Genomic DNA, 20,764 nt, shown 5'->3' with positions numbered 1-20,764 from the left:
CGTTCATAAAAACTATGGACCAAACGGTCCTTAATCGACCTGCCCTTCTTATATGTGATTCTTGGGGTAGAGGGAACAAAATCCTTAAGGTCAGGATCCGCCCTCAAAATCCCCCAATGTTTTTTCAGGATGTTTTGTACTGCACTAGATCTATCATCAAACATACCAATAATTCTCGGTATCTCCGGCACGTCCTCTTGGCGTGGTGGATGAAGCAAAACCTGCCGGCGACAGCCAGATGCATGTCTCAAAGCCCCATCCAGAACCTCCCCAGGGTAACCCCTCTGGCCAAATCTACACCTAAGATCATAAGCCTGCTCAAAAAAATCATGATTATTAGAGCAGTTTCTCCTGATGCGTAGAAATTGTCCTTTGGGGATCCCTTTACGCAGGGGGCGAGGATGGAAACTATCCCATCTAAGGAGACCATTAGTGGAAGTGGGTTTTCTAAAAGTCTTGGTGGTAAGCCCACCCCTCTGATCCTTACTTATATTAAGGTCAAGAAAGTTGATGGATTCTTCCTGAATCTCAGATGTGAACCTCATATTGATGTTATTCTTGTTAATACACAAAATGAACTGATTAAATTCAGTAATAGTGCCTGACCATAATACGAACACATCGTCGATAAATCTCGACCAAAATAAAATCTTAGGGAACCACCAAGCTCCTTCCACAAAAATAACGGTCTCCTCCCACCAGCCCAGGAAGAGGTTAGCATACGATGGGGCACAGGAACTCCCCATCGCCGTCCCCCTGAGCTGGTGGTAGGTCTTACCGAAGAAGAGAAAGCAATTATGGTTCAATATGAATGTCATTAATTCAACCACAAACTTGTTGTGCGGAATACATTGGGTGGCACGTGTATTGAGGAAAAACTCCATCCCCCTGATACCTGCCTCATGCGGAATGTTACTATACAACGCTTCCACATCAATGGACGCCAAGAAAGTGTTGGTATCAACGTCCAGATCCTCGAGTTTGGTAAGTAAGTCCAGGGTGTCCCTAAGGTATGAGGGCAGAGACACAACAAAAGGGCGGAGGATCTTATCAATATAGACCCCCACATTCTGGCCCACAGAATTAACCCCCGACACTATAGGGCGACCTTTAAGGGGCAGAAGTCCCTTATGAACCTTAGGTAGACAATAGAAGGCAGGTACCAGAGGGAAGGAGGGGGAGAGAAACTCAAATTCGTCTTTGGTAATCAATCTGAGATCAAGGCCCCTGGTCAGAAGGCACATTAACATATCTGTATACTGAGGAGTTGGATCCTTATTGAGAATTTCATATGTCTCTCTATCATCAAGTATCAACTTACACATCGACATATATTGGTCATGGTTCATTATGACTATGTTGCCCCCCTTATCGGAGGGCTTAATTATTATGTCTCTGTTTTTTTCTAATTCAGTTAGAGCCAACATTTCAGATCTAGTAAGATTAGACGATAGAGTATCCCTCCTCCCTTTGGGATCGATCCTCTGTAGGTCATCCTCCACCACTTTGAGAAAAATATCAATAGAGTCCAAACCCCCAGCCGGGGGTACCCTCGTACTCTTGCGTTTAAGTGGTGTAAAGGGACCTAAGCCATCATTGCGTTCATTATCCCTCAATAAGTCAGTCAGGATATCAACAGCTTCAAGATCATCGACCGAAATACCCAAATCTGCACACCTTTCTCTGTCCTTATCAAGATGGAACTTATGCCATTTAAGTTTGCGTGCGAACAAATTAATATCTTTAACCCAACCAAAAACATCGAACTTAGTTGTAGGGACAAAATTAAGACCCTTGTAAAGGACATTACATTCATCAAATGATAACTTATAACTACTCAGGTTAATGATTTGACTAGACCCCACATGTGCTAAGCCATTCTGTTTCTCAGTGGGTAGCCAAGTGGGGCCCTCTGCTCCAAAAAAGGAGAGGAGGACGGCAAGGAGAGTGTAGAGCCAGATGCTTGCATGGGGAGGGATGACTCGCCCAAACCAGTGTTGGAGCTGTTTGTTTGTATACCTCCTTGTACCTGTATGCCCATACTGGTTGGTATGCCTCCTTGTGCCTGCATACCCATACTGGTGATGCCCATAGGGGTATGTACATATGTGCCATGACCTTGCCATCTCTGTCTTTGTCTTTGTCCTCTACCTCGTGTCCTACCCCTTTGCCTCCACCTATTGCTCGAATTAGATCTCTCACTACCAGAGTTATCCGTTTCTGATGACGAGATATAAGTCTGATTATCACGATGGGGGTTCACGAAATTATAAGCCCTATTTTCTTTAAATTCCGTATAATCTCTTGTGAATTGGAAATGCTTCCTATCCTTAATATTTGCCTGAAATTTTTCCACAGAGGTCTGTAACAAAGATTCCCTCCTCGTAAATTCGGGGTCAGATCTAAATACTAACGCTTTTTCTATGAGTTCTCCTAATATCTTTCTAGTACGTTCAAAATTGATCTTCTCCTCCTCAATCAGAATTCTCATAAACCTACAAGAGGATTCAATGGACTCTCGTTGCCAGGCCTCCAACAATTGAGGATTGACCAACCTAGGAGACGGAAGAAGCCGAATCCTCAGACCACTAGGAACAATATTGTTTTTAAGATAATTTTCAAGGGCCTTAATTTCCCAAAATGATTTGATGTTATTTTTGTACCCCACAAAAAGTTCATTAAATAGATTTTTAATGGAAATTGAGCTACTGGCTCCTGCCCGACCACTGTCAGTAGAAAAGGCTAAATTCGCATCCTCTAACCATTGCCCAGTATTAATGGGTCCAGATAAAAAACTAGCCATGGAAAAAGAAAAACACAACAACAACAATAAATGACTTACTACCAAAAAGGTAATTAATGAGGGAAGGCAAAAAGTGGCTTACAAAGAGAAGAAAAACCCCCATAAAATGGAATACTTTATTAAATGTTACACTAAAAAATGTATAACCCTTATCCAATAAATCAGTTTAATAGGGCAATAGACCCCAATATGTAAAAACACGCCTTATACCAAAAATATATATCCTAATACAAGTGATACAACAAAGGTGGTACTCAATATATACCTAAAGGGTGTCAGGATATATGTGCACTACTCCTAACACTAAGGCAGAAAATAAATATGCCACCCTATGGTAACTCCCTACCTGGATGCGGGGGTTGGCACCCTAAGAAAATACGAGAATAGTGCCCCCGCTCGTACGGTGGCTGTCCCTAGTCTCCTAAAGATACCCTAAAAAGGGAAAGAGTGGGAAACAGAAGGCCAGTGGGCTGTATTAACTTGTCCAAATGTGTAATACCAATAATGCAGTATATTAGGTACAAATACTACGGTGTGCTGTAAGATAGGGATAGAGGTACAAGTTGATTATCACTGATTTAAGGAAAGAAAAATATAAGACATATACAATATATCCAGTATGAATGGAAAACCAATACCATGAACTACATAACTGTCATAAAAGACAACAATAACACCAAGCCCCCACCAAATACACCTGGATATGGACAATTTAATGCTTAATCATCTCAATAGGAAATGCAGTAAATGATGAGGACACATATAAATAAAGATTGTAGTATACTCATCTCCTGCAATAAATAGCCCAGCCGAGCGTCCCTCCAGTGTAGTGGCTCATAAAGGTGAATCAGGGCAAACCAGCTCCGTAAAAACCTCTCGACGCGTTTCCCCCATAACCATGGGTTCATCAGGAGAGTTTAGGATATCAACATGGCAGAAAACGATATATGCAAATACAGATGAAGATAAGGCTGCAGCGACATACCAGATGCTTGTTGTTTAAATAGATGGTCTCCCAGCAAGGAAACAAGTATGTTTCCTGATTCCTGACAGAAAAACTGTGGCCGTATCTAGGTACAAGGTACAAGCTTAATAAATGTGAATAGAGCCATACAAACCGCCATCTTAATGAAGTATATAGCGGCCCCACACGGAAGTATATAATGAAAACTGCCTCCATCGGCCTCATCACACCGCTGGTGTCCGGTGTGAGCGCTAGAAACAGCGCATGCGCCGGCCTCATAGAGAAATAGAGTAAAAGCCCCTTACGGCGCCATGATGCTGGAGTACAGAGTAGCGCTGTATAGATGAAAGATAGCGCACACACCGGAGTGCACAAATAAGTGCGGTTTATCCAACAGCAAGTTTATCTTTACTTTGGGGGACAGATAATACCCCGGACATATGTATTAAGATGATGTCAATGCACAAATACTCATTATGATAAATATATCGGCATGAGGACAGAAGGGGCAAAATATATTGAGCATATTCATATATACGCATGTAGGTAAAACATGAAAGGTTTAATAATGAATGAATACCCTTATTGGTAATACATAAAGCAAGTACATAAACGGCAAAATAGGTAAGTTAATATGTTAGACAGACCACTACATAAAGACAAACGACATGGTGACGCTGCAAAACAAATTATAATATATAAAATGGATAAATACAAATAGATATTATACACCGAGAGAAATAACCCGGACAAGGCTAGCTAATATTCATACGACTACCTCGTGTCCTACCCCTTTGCCTCCACCTATTGCTCGAATTAGATCTCTCACTACCAGAGTTATCCGTTTCTGATGACGAGATATAAGTCTGATTATCACGATGGTGAACATCTGGGGGACATAAAACATCAGCGGGACACACCAATAGCCAAACATATTAGGTGTGTTCATGCGAATGACAATAAAGCGATTTCCTTCTGTGTACTTGAGGTTGTGCGACGTAATTCTAGGGGTGGTAACCTTGATAAGTTGCTCCTCCAAAAGGAGTGTCAATGGATTTTTAAGCTGCGCACTCTTGCACCATATGGATTAAATGAGCAGCAAAATTATTGCTGCTTCCTTTGATGGGTCTATATAGATATGAATATTAGCTAGCCTTGTCCGGGTTATTTCTCTCGGTGTATAATATCTATTTGTATTTATCCATTTTATATATTATAATTTGTTTTGCAGCGTCACCATGTCGTTTGTCTTTATGTAGTGGTCTGTCTAACATATTAACTTACCTATTTTGCCGTTTATGTACTTGCTTTATGTATTACCAATAAGGGTATTCATTCATTATTAAACCTTTCATGTTTTACCTACATGCATATATATGAATATGCTCAATATATTTTGCCCCTTCTGTCCTCATGCCGATATATTTATCATAATGAGTATTTGTGCATTGACATCATCTTAATACATATGTCCGGGGTATTATCTGTCCCCCAAAGTAAAGATAAACTTGCTGTTGGATAAACCGCACTTATTTGTGCACTCCGGTGTGTGCGCTATCTTTCATCTATACAGCGCTACTCTGTACTCCAGCATCATGGCGCCGTAAGGGGCTTTTACTCTATTTCTCTATGAGGCCGGCGCATGCGCTGTTTCTAGCGCTCACACCGGACACCAGCGGTGTGATGAGGCCGATGGAGGCAGTTTTCATTATATACTTCCGTGTGGGGCCGCTATATACTTCATTAAGATGGCGGTTTGTATGGCTCTATTCACATTTATTAAGCTTGTACCTTGTACCTAGATACGGCCACAGTTTTTCTGTCAGGAATCAGGAAACATACTTGTTTCCTTGCTGGGAGACCATCTATTTAAACAACAAGCATCTGGTATGTCGCTGCAGCCTTATCTTCATCTGTATTTGCATATATCGTTTTCTGCCATGTTGATATCCTAAACTCTCCTGATGAACCCATGGTTATGGGGGAAACGCGTCGAGAGGTTTTTACGGAGCTGGTTTGCCCTGATTCACCTTTATGAGCCACTACACTGGAGGGACGCTCGGCTGGGCTATTTATTGCAGGAGATGAGTATACTACAATCTTTATTTATATGTGTCCTCATCATTTACTGCATTTCCTATTGAGATGATTAAGCATTAAATTGTCCATATCCAGGTGTATTTGGTGGGGGCTTGGTGTTATTGTTGTCTTTTATGACAGTTATGTAGTTCATGGTATTGGTTTTCCATTCATACTGGATATATTGTATATGTCTTATATTTTTCTTTCCTTAAATCAGTGATAATCAACTTGTACCTCTATCCCTATCTTACAGCACACCGTAGTATTTGTACCTAATATACTGCATTATTGGTATTACACATTTGGACAAGTTAATACAGCCCACTGGCCTTCTGTTTCCCACTCTTTCCCTTTTTAGGGTATCTTTAGGAGACTAGGGACAGCCACCGTACGAGCGGGGGCACTATTCTCGTATTTTCTTAGGGTGCCAACCCCCGCATCCAGGTAGGGAGTTACCATAGGGTGGCATATTTATTTTCTGCCTTAGTGTTAGGAGTAGTGCACATATATCCTGACACCCTTTAGGTATATATTGAGTACCACCTTTGTTGTATCACTTGTATTAGGATATATATTTTTGGTATAAGGCGTGTTTTTACATATTGGGGTCTATTGCCCTATTAAACTGATTTATTGGATAAGGGTTATACATTTTTTAGTGTAACATTTAATAAAGTATTCCATTTTATGGAGGTTTTAAAAATGGACAACGGAGTAATGGACAGTGAATTGCTCCAAAAACTTCTAAAAGGGGACCCCTTTGTTTACCCGGAGTCCCGGCTGTTTCAATCACTGAACTGAGAGTCATAAACTGTGCATGACCTAACTTTCGCAACGTTCAAGAAGTCCTCACCTCCCATAAAGGGAAGCACTGTTATGTTTAATTGTTTATGATATTTCAAATTGTTGTGTGTTTCCTGTTAACATGTATTGTTGTTCTTGTTTTCCCAGTCTGGGAGTACTGGATTTAACCAGGGGGGAGTGCAGCGCCCCAGAGTCCTGGTCGTTGCAGTAATGTCGCTCTGCCGCTAAGGGGAGTGATGTTATGTCTGACTGCACTAAAGGAGTTCACCTGATCAGGTAACACTCACACTACACTTCACACTCCGGCCACCAGGGGGAGTGGTTCTATCTAGTAGGCCACTCCTCACACTCTGGTAAAACTGGGGGTTGGACAGGAAGACAGGGAGAAGTAACTGGGAAGAGCTAGTGAGAGGACCTGTCAGGGATGGGATCCTGGCAGACTTCTAAGAATAGCACAAACCAGTGAGCAACGGGGATACAGCAAAGAAGTGATAGAACCAGAAGGAGTCGTGCTGTAAGATCGAGGCAACATCCTTCTGAGGGGCAACAGTCGGTGGCCGGAACGCCGAGCAAGTAAGAGACTACAAGCATTACTTCAAACCACGGCCGGACAGCCAATTATAGGTTGGCTGTCTCACTAAAACACCTAAGCAGACAACGGAGGCAGCTGTGGGAGAGGGGCGACTCTAGAGTCCCGGAAGAACTCCAGGCCTACCCCGTCATACGGGTGCGTCCTAACCATATCATCTGGGGGATGGAGAGAATGAGCATCAGAGACAGACAGAAGCAGTTGTGAGGACTATCCCGGGGGTGCTCAGCAGGGAAGGACTACAACACACAGGCGCTAGAAGGTAGACGCTGATTCCCACCTGTGAAGGGGACTCCTGATGTGCCCTCGGACCGGCCGGTCTCAGACAGCCCGGTTAACAGTGCCCTGGATTGGGCACCTGAAGTCTTCAGTAAAGAGGTAAAGAGACTGCAACCTGGTGTCCTCGTTATTAACTGCGACCGGCACTACACCGCACCACCACCACCATCCACTTCTATTACTGTACGCCCCTCAGCAGGGTCACGGACCGGGTCTAGCCACCGTGACAACCCCAGAGCAGAGACTCACAGGCCCGGTACCGGGTACCCCTCGGCCCTGCAGCAGTGGGGGGGCGCTACATTAACGTAGGCATATGTTTTCTGTGTTAAGTTATATATGAAAATCTGTTTTGGGTATGGTGCAGTGTGATGTGTGAAGCAACTGTTTCACCACTACTTACACTTGGTTCCTCCTCCACTTGCATCTCTCCACCCGTCTCGGCCCCTTCTGACAGCTCCTCATCTGATTCAGCTTCCTGTTTAAACATAATTTATGCATGTAGTGATTAACAAAAATGTAAATTAACAAAAAAAAAATTTTCAATTTTTTGGTTAACTTACCGATACACGCTGTTGCTGTGGAGGAGGGCTGTCAGAAGAGGATATTGTGGCGGTGGGAAGGCCGGTGGCTGTGGTCCTGGTGTCTCTGTAAGTTAAAAGACACTTGCAATCTGCTCTACACATTGAAGTAGCAGATTTGGGGTCTTCAAAACTTACTTTTAAAGATGTGAAGATGTGGTCCTGGTGGGCTGGTCAGTGGATGTGGTCCTGGTAGGAAGGCCGGTGGCTGTGGTCCTGGTGTCTCTGTAAGTTAAAAGACACTTGCAATCTGCTCTACACATTGAAGTAGCAGATTTGGGGTCTTCAAAACTTACTTTTAAAGATGTGAAGATGTGGTCCTGGTGGGCTGGTCAGTGGATGTGGTCCTGATAGGAAGGCCGGTGGCTGTGGTCCTGGTGTCTCTGTAAGTTAAAAGACACTTGCAATCTGCTCTACACATTGAAGTAGCAGATTTGGGGTCTTCAAAACTTACTTTTAAAGATGTGAAGATGTGGTCCTGGTGGGCTGGTCAGTGGATGTGGTCCTGGTAGGAAGGCCGGTGGCTGTGGTCCTGGTGTCTCTGTAAGTTAAAAGACACTTGCAATCTGCTCTACACATTGAAGTAGCAGATTTGGGGTCTTCAAAACTTACTTTTAAAGATGTGAAGATGTGGTCCTGGTGGGCTGGTCAGTGGATGTGGTCCTGGTAGGAAGGCCGGTGGCTGTGGTCCTGGTGTGTCTGTAAGTTAAAAGACACTTGCAATCTGCTCTACACATTGAAGTAGCAGATTTGGGGTCTTCAAAACTTACTTTTAAAGATGTGAAGATGTAGTCCTGGTGGGCTGGTCAGTGGATGTGGTCCCTGGTGTACCTGTAATAAGTATAATGGATTTATAGTTAGACCACCCCCGAACTAGGTAATGTTTAACGATAAACACCCTGCTAAAATGATGTGAGAAATGTTCATCAAGGTGAACACCAAAACCCAAAAACAGGTGCATCTAACCATTCATTTCCATGTCCAAAAAAAAAATAATAATTTGAAATGTGAACCCACCATGTAAAAATATATTTACCACATCATCATACAAAATCACCTCCCCAAAAAAACCTTTAAAGTATAACCTTTATTAAAAAATGAGCCCTCAACCAACTCTGTATTGCATGTGTAACCATTGGTACATACACCAGTTTTAAATTTACCTTTCTGAAATGATACTGCAGCACCCCAGAGTCCTGGTTGTTGCAGTACTGTGGCTCCGCCACTATGGGGAGCTATGGTACGTCTGATTGCATTAAAGGAGTTTCTCTGACCAGGTAACACCTCACTACACTTCACACTCCGGCCACCAGGGGGGGTGGTCCTATCTAGTAGGCCACTCCTCACACTATGGTAAAACTGGGGGTTGGACAGGAAGACAGGGAGAAGTAGCTGGGAAGAGCTAGTGAGAGGACCTGTCAGGGATGGGATCCTGGCAGACTCCTCAGAGCAGAACTAACCAGTAAACAACGGGAATACAGAAAAGGAGAAATACCAGAAGGGGTCCTGCTGTTAGACCGAGGCAACATCCTTCTGAGGCGCAAACAATCGGTGGCCGGAACGCCGAGCAAGTAAGAGACTTTAAGTACATTGCAAACCACGGCAGGACAGCTAATTACATGTTGGCTGTCTCACTTAACACCTAAGCAGACAACGGAGGCAGCTGTGGGAGAGGGGCGACTCTAGGGTCCCGGAAGAACTCCAGGCCTACCCCGTCATACGGGTGCGTCCTACCATATCACCTGGAGGACGGAGAAAGAACAGTAGAGACAGAAAGAAACAGTTGTGAGGACTATCCCGGGAGCTCAGCAGGGAAGAACTACAACACACAGCGCTAGAAGGTAGATACTGATTCCCACCTGTAAGGAGAACTCCTGATGTGTCGTTGGACCGGCCGGTCTCTGAAAACCCAGTTAACAGCGCTCTGGACTGAGGTCTCCAACATCTTCAGTAAAGAGGTAAAGAGACTGCAACCTGGTGTCCTCATTATTTACCGCGACCTGCACCGTTACAACACCACTTATTGCACCGGACGTCCCCCACTGACAGACAGGGCCACGGACCGGGTCTAGCCACCGTGACAACCCCAGGACTGAAACTCAGAGGCCCGGCTCCGGGTACCCCTCGGCCCTGCGGCGGTGTGGGGGCGCTCCAAACTTGGCGTCACGAACAGGATTTACTTAAGCCTGAAGAATCAGGTCATGTGTGCCTTGGAACTGTGATTTATCATGCTTGGACTGTACTTTATTGAGAGAACTGTGTGCTACTGCTTGCCGCGGAAAGTTACCGCCAAAATTCGCCTTTGCCGCGCGCGGAGGGAGGAGCCTTAGCTACGTGGGCGGGATCAGCCAAAAGAAGCGCGGAACGGAAAGCGCGGTGAGGCGCCAATCCCGGAAGAGGAACTCCGACCTCCAGCAGGTTAGTGGGAGGAAGGGACGGCCATGTCCGAGTCGGGAGGAGAGGAGGTGGCGGTCGCAGCCGCGGACGCAGGGGCAGCTCCGGTCCCCGCAGCGGGCGAAGCCGCGGCCCTAATACCACCACGGGCTGCCGCAGAACCCGCTGCCCCCATCAGCCAGTCGGACACTGCCGCTAATGCAAAAGCCATAATGCCCTTCTCCATGCCCTACCTGCCCGGAGCGGCCTGGCTCCCACGATACTCGGGGGAGTCGCATACGTTCACTGACTTTAAAGAGGGGCTCTGCAGCCTGCTCGAGTTCTATCCCCTAACCGAGCCTCAGAAGGTCCATATGATAACCGGCCAACTCTTTGGGGCGGCTCTGAGAGAATTGAAATCCTGGCCCGCTGAGGATAAAGAAACTGCACAACAGATTTTTGCCAAGCTTAAAGCCACCTTTGATACTCGCACTGCTACAGAAATTAAACTGACTTTTTATGGATGTAAACAAAGGTCACAGGATAGCTTACGGGACTATGCCCTTAATCTCCAGGAAGCGATGCGGGCCATTAAGCAGAGTGACCCCGGCAGCATGCAGGATGAGGATAAAATCCTGAAGGAACGGTTCATTGAGGGGCTCCTGTGCAGTCACCAGCGGGGCCAATTGCACTTCCTGGCCATGCAAAATCCAGACTTGACTTTTGCGCAGTTTAAAGATAAAGCTATCCAGGCATTGCAGGAGCGACAGCCCAGCCGCGCAGTACCACCCAGGCGCCCTGCTCTCACATACCACCAGGAGGTGGCATCGGATACCCCAGTTGCCGCGGAGGCCGACGCCCAGAGCTTCGAGGACGACTCCCCTGCAGGACTCCGTCTCCAGATGCAAGAGCTAACCAAGAGCGTTGCTGCCCTGGCCCGGACGGTGCAGTCCCTACAGGAGACCCCCAAAGGGAAGATCCAGTTGGCTTCCAGCCCGGAGGATGTCCCTTGGATGCGACAGAGGAGGACCCCACCGACCAGGAGCCGGCCCGACGATCGCTTCCACCAGGATGGACGACCCATCTGCCGCCGCTGTCACCAGGTGGGCCATCTTGCAAGGTACTGTCCTTTAAACGAGCAACCCCTGGGGCAAAGGGCCAACCCCCAGGAGTAGGACGGTCAGGCCCGCAGCATTGGAGAACCAAGTATATTGGAGGACGACCAGTTCTCCCTGTAGTGATTGATGGAATCCCCTTGAATGCTTTGCTGGACACCGGTTCTCAGGTGACGACTATACCTTACGTGCTCTACAAACGGTATTGGGAGGACGCTGATATTACTCGTGGCCCTGACGATGATTTCACCATAATCGCCAGTAATGGTCAGCCGTTGCCACAAGTGGGGTATAAGGAGGTCACCATCAAAGTGGGGCGGGTGGAATTGAAAGCCCAAGGGATTGTGATTGTAGATATTGATCGTCGAGAATGTAATCCCATGATGACTCTTGGTACTAATGTTATAGAAAATTGTCTTGCAGAAGTGATTGTTTTGTTGCAACAGGTGGCAGAAAACGCTGGCCACAGTGAGCAACGTGCCCTGCAGAAGGAAATCAGGGCTCTGATGCAGAGACAGCAGGTAGAGCTGACTGGTGGTGAGATTGGTCGTGTCACTGTAAGTGATTCAAACCCCATCGCGATACCTCCCAAGAGTGAAATGTTAATATGGTGTCGAGCAGCCATAGGCCTCAGGGGTAGGGACTACCAGGCCTTGGTAGAACCTGTATATTCAGACAATAGGCCTACTGTTCTGACAGCCCGGGGGGTGGTCGGCGTCCGACAGGGGAGAGTGCCCGTACGTGTCCTCAATTGTGGGGAGGAAGAGGTCCACCTAACCAAGTATACCACGCTCGCCAAACTGTTCACTGTCAATAATAGTGTAATACAGACACCTGAACCCTTGGTCCCGTCAAACGTGGCGGAGAACAAAGGTTCTGCAGAGCACTCGAAAGACTGGTGTCGGGAATTGCATGTGGGCACTGACTCTACCCCATCTCATCAAATACAGGGGGCTTACAGGGTAGTACACGAGTACGAGCAGGTATTCAGCAAACACCCCTTAGATTTTGGGCAGGTGAAAGGGATCCAACATCACATCCCCACGGGAGATCACCGACCCATAAAAGAGAGATATCGCCCTGTACCCCCAGCTCATTACCAGTGTGCCAAGGACATGTTGCGGGAAATGAAGGAGGCTGGGGTGGTGAGAGACAGCTGTAGCCCCTGGGCAGCTCCGTTAGTCCTCGTTAAAAAGAAAGATGGTACAATGAGGATGTGTGTTGATTACAGGCAGTTGAATCGCATTACACATAAGGACGCATACCCACTGCCCAGGATAGAGGAGTCTCTGGCTGCCTTAAAATCTGCTAACTACTTCTCTACCTTAGATCTCACCAGTGGGTACTGGCAGGTTCCTGTGGCGGAGGCGGACAAAGAGAAGACGGCCTTCACGACGCCAATGGGCCTCTGTGAGTTCAACTACATGCCCTTCGGATTGTGCAATGCTCCCGGAACGTTCCAGAGGATGATGGAGAGCTGCCTGGGACACCTGAACTTTGAAACCGTGCTGCTATATCTGGATGACGTCATAGTCTTCTCTAAAACCTACGAAGACCATCTGAAGCACTTGGCCGAGGTGTTTGAAGCCTTGTCCAACTTCGGCCTAAAAGTGAAACCGTCCAAGTGTCATCTGTTGAAACCTAAAGTGCAGTACCTGGGCCATGTGGTGAGCGCTGAAGGAGTGGCCCCAGACCCCGACAAGGTCACAGTGATCAAGGACTGGCCAAAGCCCAGTGACCTCCACGAAGTCCGGCAGTTCCTCGGGCTGGTAGGCTATTACCGGAGGTTCATTAAAGACTTCACCAAAAAGGCCGCACCCTTGCAAAACCTGTTGGTGGGCCAACCAAAGAAGACCAGGGGGAAGAACACCCCCTTTGACTGGAACGGGGAGCTAGAGGAATCCTTCACCTGCTTGAAGTCGGCGCTGACGGGGGAAGAGGTACTGGCTTACCCCGAATACGACCAACCGTTTGTGCTGTACACAGATGCCAGTAATGTGGGACTAGGAGCCGTGCTGTCTCAAGTCCAGAAAGGCAAGGAAAGAGTGATCGCTTACGCCAGCAGGAAACTCCGTCCCACGGAAAGGAACCCTGACAACTACAGTTCCTTCAAACTGGAATTCCTTGCCCTTGTCTGGGCGGTGACAGAGAGGTTTAAGCACTACCTGGCCTCTGCGAAATTCACCGTCTTCACGGACAACAATCCGCTAACGCATCTGGATACTGCCAAACTCGGGGCTTTGGAACAGCGGTGGATGGCCCGGCTGTCCAACTATGATTTCACCATCAAATATCGGGCAGGGCACCAGAATGCCAATGCCGACGCTCTGTCCCGAATGCCCAATTTGCCAGATGCGGGAGAAGACCCGGAGGCACTTGAAGAGGTGGAGCTGCCTGCCTTCCATTGCCCCAAAGCCACTCAGAACTCTCACCATGTGAAGAACAGGCACAAGAACCAACCGGATGCCACGCTGAATCCCCTGCCCCACCACGGATGGGCAGAAACCCAGGATAGTGACCCCGCGGTCCGTCAGGTGAAGGAACTCTTGACGCAGGCTGGCTTGCACCCTGGCCCGGATGATCCACAAGAGACCCAACAGCTGTGGAAGGGGAGAAGCAAACTGTTTATCCATGATGGCAAGTTGTGCAGGAGGAGCATCGACCCACGTACTCATGAATTGGTGTGGCAGATAGTGGTGCCAAGGCGAGATGCGCCCATGGTTCTGGGAGCCTACCATGATGAAGCCGGACACTTCGGATGGAAGAAGCTGGAGAAGCTGCTCCGAGGGAGGTTCTATTGGATTGGCATGAAGAGAACCATTGAGAAGTGGTGTCGGGAGTGTGGTCCATGTAGTCTGCGCAGGAAGGACCGTGACAGTCAACGGGCTCCCCTGCGGCCTATCATCACCAAACGGCCGCTCGAACTGGTCGCGCTGGACCATGTGAAGCTGACACCTAGCCGGTCGGGCTATATCTACGCCCTTACCATCGTGGACCACTACTCCAGGTTTTTGGTGGTTGTGCCTGTCAAGGATCTAACAGCTAGGACTGCCGCCAGGGCCTTCCAGCAGCACTTTTGTAGGCCCCATGGCTACCCAGAGAAAGTACTGACCGATCAGGGGCCTGCATTCGAAGCGGAAGTGTTCCAAGAATTCTGCCAGTTGTACGGGTGTAAGAAGATCAGAACTACACCGTACCACCCTCAAACCAACGGGATGTGCGAGAAGATGAACCAGGTGGTAATTGATTTATTGAAGACCTTACCGGTGGAGGAACGGAACCTGTGGCCGACAAAGTTGCCTGACTTAGTGGATATGTACAATCACATCCCCGTAAGTTCCACCAACTGTACTCCAGCGTACCTGATGCGAGGAAGATCTAGTTGGTTACCCGTTGATCTGGACATGGGGGTCCTAGTACCCGAAGATACCTCGCCGGATGCGGATTGGGATGCAGAAAGGCAGCGAAGGTACCGCGAAGTACAAGAGTGTGTAGAAAGAAGTCTCGCCCAGGCTAGGCAGAAGCAAGAAAGGGACTACAACCAACACGCTCCTGCGATTCCCCTGTCACCTGGTGAGCAAGTACTTAAACGAAAGAGGAGATTACACAAGCTCGATGACCAATGGGAAGCAGAACCGTATACCATCTTGCCATCCGACTTCGACAACACAAAGGTCTGTCTCATCAGCAAGGACAGAGGAGAGACCTCGACAGCGGTATCCAGGGATCACCTTAAGGTCTGCCCCGATAAGTTAAAAGAGAGGGGCACGGCCCCAGAAATCTCCCCGCCGGTAGAAAAGGAGAAGATGTTCCATACTGTCCTTGGTGACTTTCCCCAGTCCTGGACTCAGATAAATCAGGCCATCGTGATACCTGTTCTAACGTTTCCACAGTCGGACCCACCAGAGACAATGGTGGTACCAGATCATCCGGCCCCGCAACCTCAACAAGCCTTACCTGAAGATGCCATGCCAACCGTTGAACTGGCAAATCCTCCCTCTGCTATCAGTGAACCTGCTGTACCCACTGTTGACAGCAGCAGCTCTGAGAGCCCCAACCTGCCAGTGCTACCCAGACTCACTAGAAGTGTAGCTAGAAGACAGTGCACTACACCAGCGGTAGCAAGCACAGCGGGCCCTGTTAGGCCAATAGCAACCCCTGCGCTGCGAAGGTCCACACGCAGCACTCAAAATCAAACTCCCCTCCGCTACAAAACTTGGAGGTATTGATAAGGGCTGCTATGTAATTGAAAATGTTTGTATGCATATCTTTTTGTTACAGGTTTTTAAATGGACACTAGAGTAATGGACGGTGAATTGCTCAAAAACTTCCACAGGGGGGACCCCTTTGTTTACCCGGGGCCCCCGCTGTTTCAACCACTGAACTGAGAGTCATAAACTGTGCATGACCTAACTTTCGCAACGTTCAAGAATCCTCACCTCCCGTAAAGGGAAGCATTGTTATGTTCAATTGTTATGCTATTTCAAAAATTTGTGTGTTTTCTGTTAACATGTATTATTGTTCTTGTTTTCCCAGTCCCGGAGTACTGGATTTAACCGGGGGGGAGTGCAGCACCCCAGAGTCCTGGTTGTTGCAGTACTGTGGCTCCGCCACTATGGGGAGCTATGGTACGTCTGATTGCATTAAAGGAGTTTCTCTGACCAGGTAACACCTCACTACACTTCACACTCCGGCCACCAGGGGGGGTGGTCCTATCTAGTAAGCCACTCCTCACACTATGGTAAAACTGGGGGTTGGACAGGAAGACAGGGAGAAGTAGCTGGGAAGAGCTAGTGAGAGGACCTGTCAGGGATGGGATCCTGGCAGATTCCTCAGAGCAGAACTAACCAGTAAACAACGGGAATACAGAAAAGGAGAAATACCAGAAGGGGTCCTGCTGTTAGACCGAGGCAACATCCTTCTGAGGCGCAAACAATCGGTGGCCGGAACGCCGAGCAAGTAAGAGACTTTAAGTACATTGCAAACCACGGCAGGACAGCTAATTACATGTTGGCTGTCTCACTTAACACCTAAGCAGACAACGGAGGCAGCTGTGGGAGAGGGGCGACTCTAGGGTCCCGGAAGAACTCCAGGCCTACCCCGTCATACGGGTGCGTCCTACCATATCACCTGGAGGACGGAGAAAGAACAGTAGAGACAGAAAGAAACAGTTGTGAGGACTATCCCGGGAGCTCAGCAGGGAAGAACTACAACACACAGCGCTAGAAGGTAGATACTGATTCCCACCTGTAAGGAGAACTCCTGATGTGTCGTTGGACCGGCCGGTCTCTGAAAACCCAGTTAACAGCGCTCTGGACTGAGGTCTCCAACATCTTCAGTAAAGAGGTAAAGAGACTGCAACCTGGTGTCCTCATTATTTACCGCGACCTGCACCGTTACAACACCACTTATTGCACCGGACGTCCCCCACTGACAGACAGGGCCACGGACCGGGTCTAGCCACCGTGACAACCCCAGGACTGAAACTCAGAGGCCCGGCTCCAGGTACCCCTCGGCCCTGCGGCGGTGTGGGGGCGCTCCAATACTACGGACATTTTTTTTAATAAACATTTTCTTTTTTGTTTTCTTTTTTTTTTTTTACATCACAATTAGGAGCAGAAATGCTCTTTATTTTAAATACAAGTACATCAACTGGGAATGGTTTCAACAGTAATTAAAAAATCAACACTTTAAAATAGAAAAAAAAACGCACAGTCACACATTCAAACCACAAGCTGCAGACCACTAGACTTTGTAAAAATACATCCGATTTAAAAAAAAAAAAAAAAAATTTAAGAGAAAAAAAACAACACACATTTAAACCACATGCTGCACAGACCACTATACTTAGTAAATACATCTGAAAAAGGCAATTAACCAAAATGCACATGCAATCAACAAGACGCACACAAACATGCCTGCAAGCACACAGGCGCAGTCATAACACAAGCATAACACATAAACAGGCATAAGATCGGCAAAGGCATAATAAGGTGCAGGCACATGAAGACATACATACAAAAGCACACAGCCGTAAGAAAATACACACATACACACACACACACAAAAGCACATAAGCTTTATGCAAATACACATATGTACAAATGCACAAAGGCGGACCCAAACAGAAGACGCATACGCACACACACGTAAAAAAGGCTGACAGTCCTCCGGCTGGAGCTGCATGTCTTCACAGTGGCTGGCATCAGGGTGGATCTGGACTCTAGCATGGCACTGGCTGTTGCAGGACGATGGCAGGCCTCTGGTTCTCTTCAGGTTTTAAGCTCTTGCTGTAGTCAGTACCATACAGACACAAATGCACACGCACACAGACGCACACAAAAATTGCAATACTCACACTGGCTCTATGGTGGCTGGAGTCTTGTGGCAGGCTGGCTGGAGTCCTGTGGCACGCTGGCTGGAGTCCTGTGGCACACTGGCTGGAGTCTTGTGGCTGGCTTCTGTCTTGTGGCAGGCTTCCTATCTGGGTCTTGCTGGCAATATGTGGGGTTGAAGGCCCAGGCCAGGTTTATATAGATTTGGGGGTGTCTGGTGAATTGGCTACAAAATCCTGCTTCTGAGCATGCTCAGTGTAAAAAAAACGTATTGCAGCGCTGCATTGCGTCGTACGACGTGTCCCGACGCATCCGTCGCTCATAGGCTTCCATTGTAGCCAACGACACATGCCGCAGGATGCGCGGCAACACGTTTTTTAGGCGTTACAATCAACGGTTTTTCTAGACGACGTGTCGCCACATTTCGACGTATGCGTCGTACGACCTACATGACGTATGACAACCAGTGTTGAGCGATACCGTCCGATACTTGAAAGTATCGGTATCGGAAAGTATCGGCCGATACCGGCAAAGTATCGGATCCAATCCGATACCGATACCCGATACCAATACAAGTCAATGGGACTCAAGTATCGGACGGTATCCCTGATGGTTCCCAGGGTCTGAAGGAGAGGAAACTCTCCTTCAGGCCCTGGGAACCATATTAATGTGTAAAATAAAGAATTAAAATAAAAAATAGGGATATACTCACCCTCCGACGCAGCCTGGACCTCACCGAGGGAACCGGCAGCGTTGTTTGCTTAAAATGCGCGCTTTTCCTTCCTTCCGTGACGTCACGGCTTCTGATTGGTCGCGTGCCGCCCATGTGGCCGCGACGCGACCAATCACAGCAAGCCGTGACGTAATTTTCAGGTCCTTCTAGGCATTCAGTATTTTAAAATTACGTTCCGGCTTTGTGATTGGTCGCGTCGCGGTCACATGGGCGACGCGACCAATCACAAGCCGTGACGTCACGGGAGGCAGGAGACGCGCGCATGGGCGACGCGACCAATCACAAGCCGTGACGTCACGGGAGGCAGGAGACGTGCGCATTTTAAAATGCGCGCGTGTCCAGCCTCCCGTGACGTCACGGCTTGTGATTGGTCGCGTCGCCCATGTGACCGCGACGCGACCAATCACAAAGCCGGAACGTAATTTTAAAACACTGAATGCCTAGAAGGACCTGAAAATTACGTCACGGCTTGCTGTGATTGGTCGCGTCGCGGCCACATGGGCGGCACGCGACCAATCAGAAGCCGTGACGTCACGGAAGGAAGGAAAAGCGCGCATTTTAAGCAAACAACGCTGCCGGTTCCCTCGGTGAGGTCCAGGCTGCGTCGGAGAGGTGAGTATAGCAATATTTTTTATTTTAATTCTTTCTTTTACACATTAATGTTGTTTCGATACCGATACCACAAAAGTATCGGATCTCGGTATCGGAATTCCGATACAGCAAATATCGGCCGATACCCGATACTTGCGGTATCGGAATGCTCAACACTATTGACAACCCGTCGCTATGCGTCGCCAATAGTGTTGAGCATTCCGATACTGCAAGTATCGGGTATCGGCCGATACTTGCTGTATCGGAATTTCCGATACCGAGATCCGATACTTTTGTGGTATCGGGTATCGGGTATCGCAACAACATTAATGTAATAATGTGTAAAAAAGAGAATTAAAATAAAAAATATCGCTATACTCACCTGTCCGACGCAGCCGGGACCTCAGCGAGGGAACCGGCAGCGTTGTTTGTTTAAATTTCGCGCTTTTACTTGGTTACGTGAAGTCCCGGCTTGTGATTGGTCAGGGCGGCCATGTTGCCGGGACGCGGACCAATCACAGCAAGCCGTGACGAAATTACGTCACGGCTTGCTGTGATTGGTCCGCGTCCCGGCAACATGGCCGCCATTAACCAATCACAAGCCGTGACGTCACGGGAGGCTGGACATGCGCGTATTTTGAAAAGCGCGCGTGTCCAGCCTCCAGTGACGTCCCGGCAACATGGCCGCCATTAACCAATCACAAGCCGGGACGTCACGGGAGGCTGGACATGCGCGTATTTTGAAAAGCGCGCGTGTCCAGCCTCCAGTGACGTCCCGGCAACATGGCCGCCATTAACCAATCACAAGCCGGGACGTCACGGGAGGCTGGACATGCGCGTATTTTGAAAAGCGCGCGTGTCCAGCCTCCAGTGACGTCCCGGCAACATGGCCGCCATTAACCAATCACGAGCCGGGACGTCACTGGAGGCTGGACACGCGCGCTTTTCAAAATACGCGCATGTCCAGCCTCCCGTGACGTCACGGCTTGTGATTGGTTAATGGCGGCCATGTTGCCGGGACGCGGACCAATCACAGCAAGCCGTGACGTAATTTCGTCACGGCTTGCTGTGATTGGTCCGCGTCCCGGCAACATGGCCGCCCTGACCAATCACAAGCCGGGACTTCACGTAACCAAGTAAAAGCGCAAATTTTAAACAAACAACGCTGCCGGTTCCCTCGCTGAGGTCCCGGCTGCGTCGGACAGGTGAGTATAGCGATATTTTTTATTTTAATTCTTTATTTTACACATTAATATGGTTCCCAGGGCCTGAAGGAGAGTTTCCTCTCCTTCAGACCCTGGGAACCATCAGGAATACCATCCGATACATGAGTCCCATTGACTTGTATTGGTATCGGGTATCGGTATCGGATTGGATCCGATACTTTGCCGGTATCGGCCGATACTTTCCGATACCGATACTTTCAAGTATCGGACGGTATCGCTCAACACTAGTCGCCAATACAAGTCTATGGTGAAAAAACGCATCCTGCAAGCACTTTTGCAGGATGCCTTTTTT

Source organism: Ranitomeya variabilis, chromosome 3 (assembly GCF_051348905.1).
Source record: "Ranitomeya variabilis isolate aRanVar5 chromosome 3, aRanVar5.hap1, whole genome shotgun sequence".
In the NCBI taxonomy this organism is placed as follows: domain Eukaryota; kingdom Metazoa; phylum Chordata; class Amphibia; order Anura; family Dendrobatidae; genus Ranitomeya; species Ranitomeya variabilis.
The sequence above is the reverse complement of the archived record's forward strand: the minus strand, read 5'-3'. Positions refer to the sequence as shown.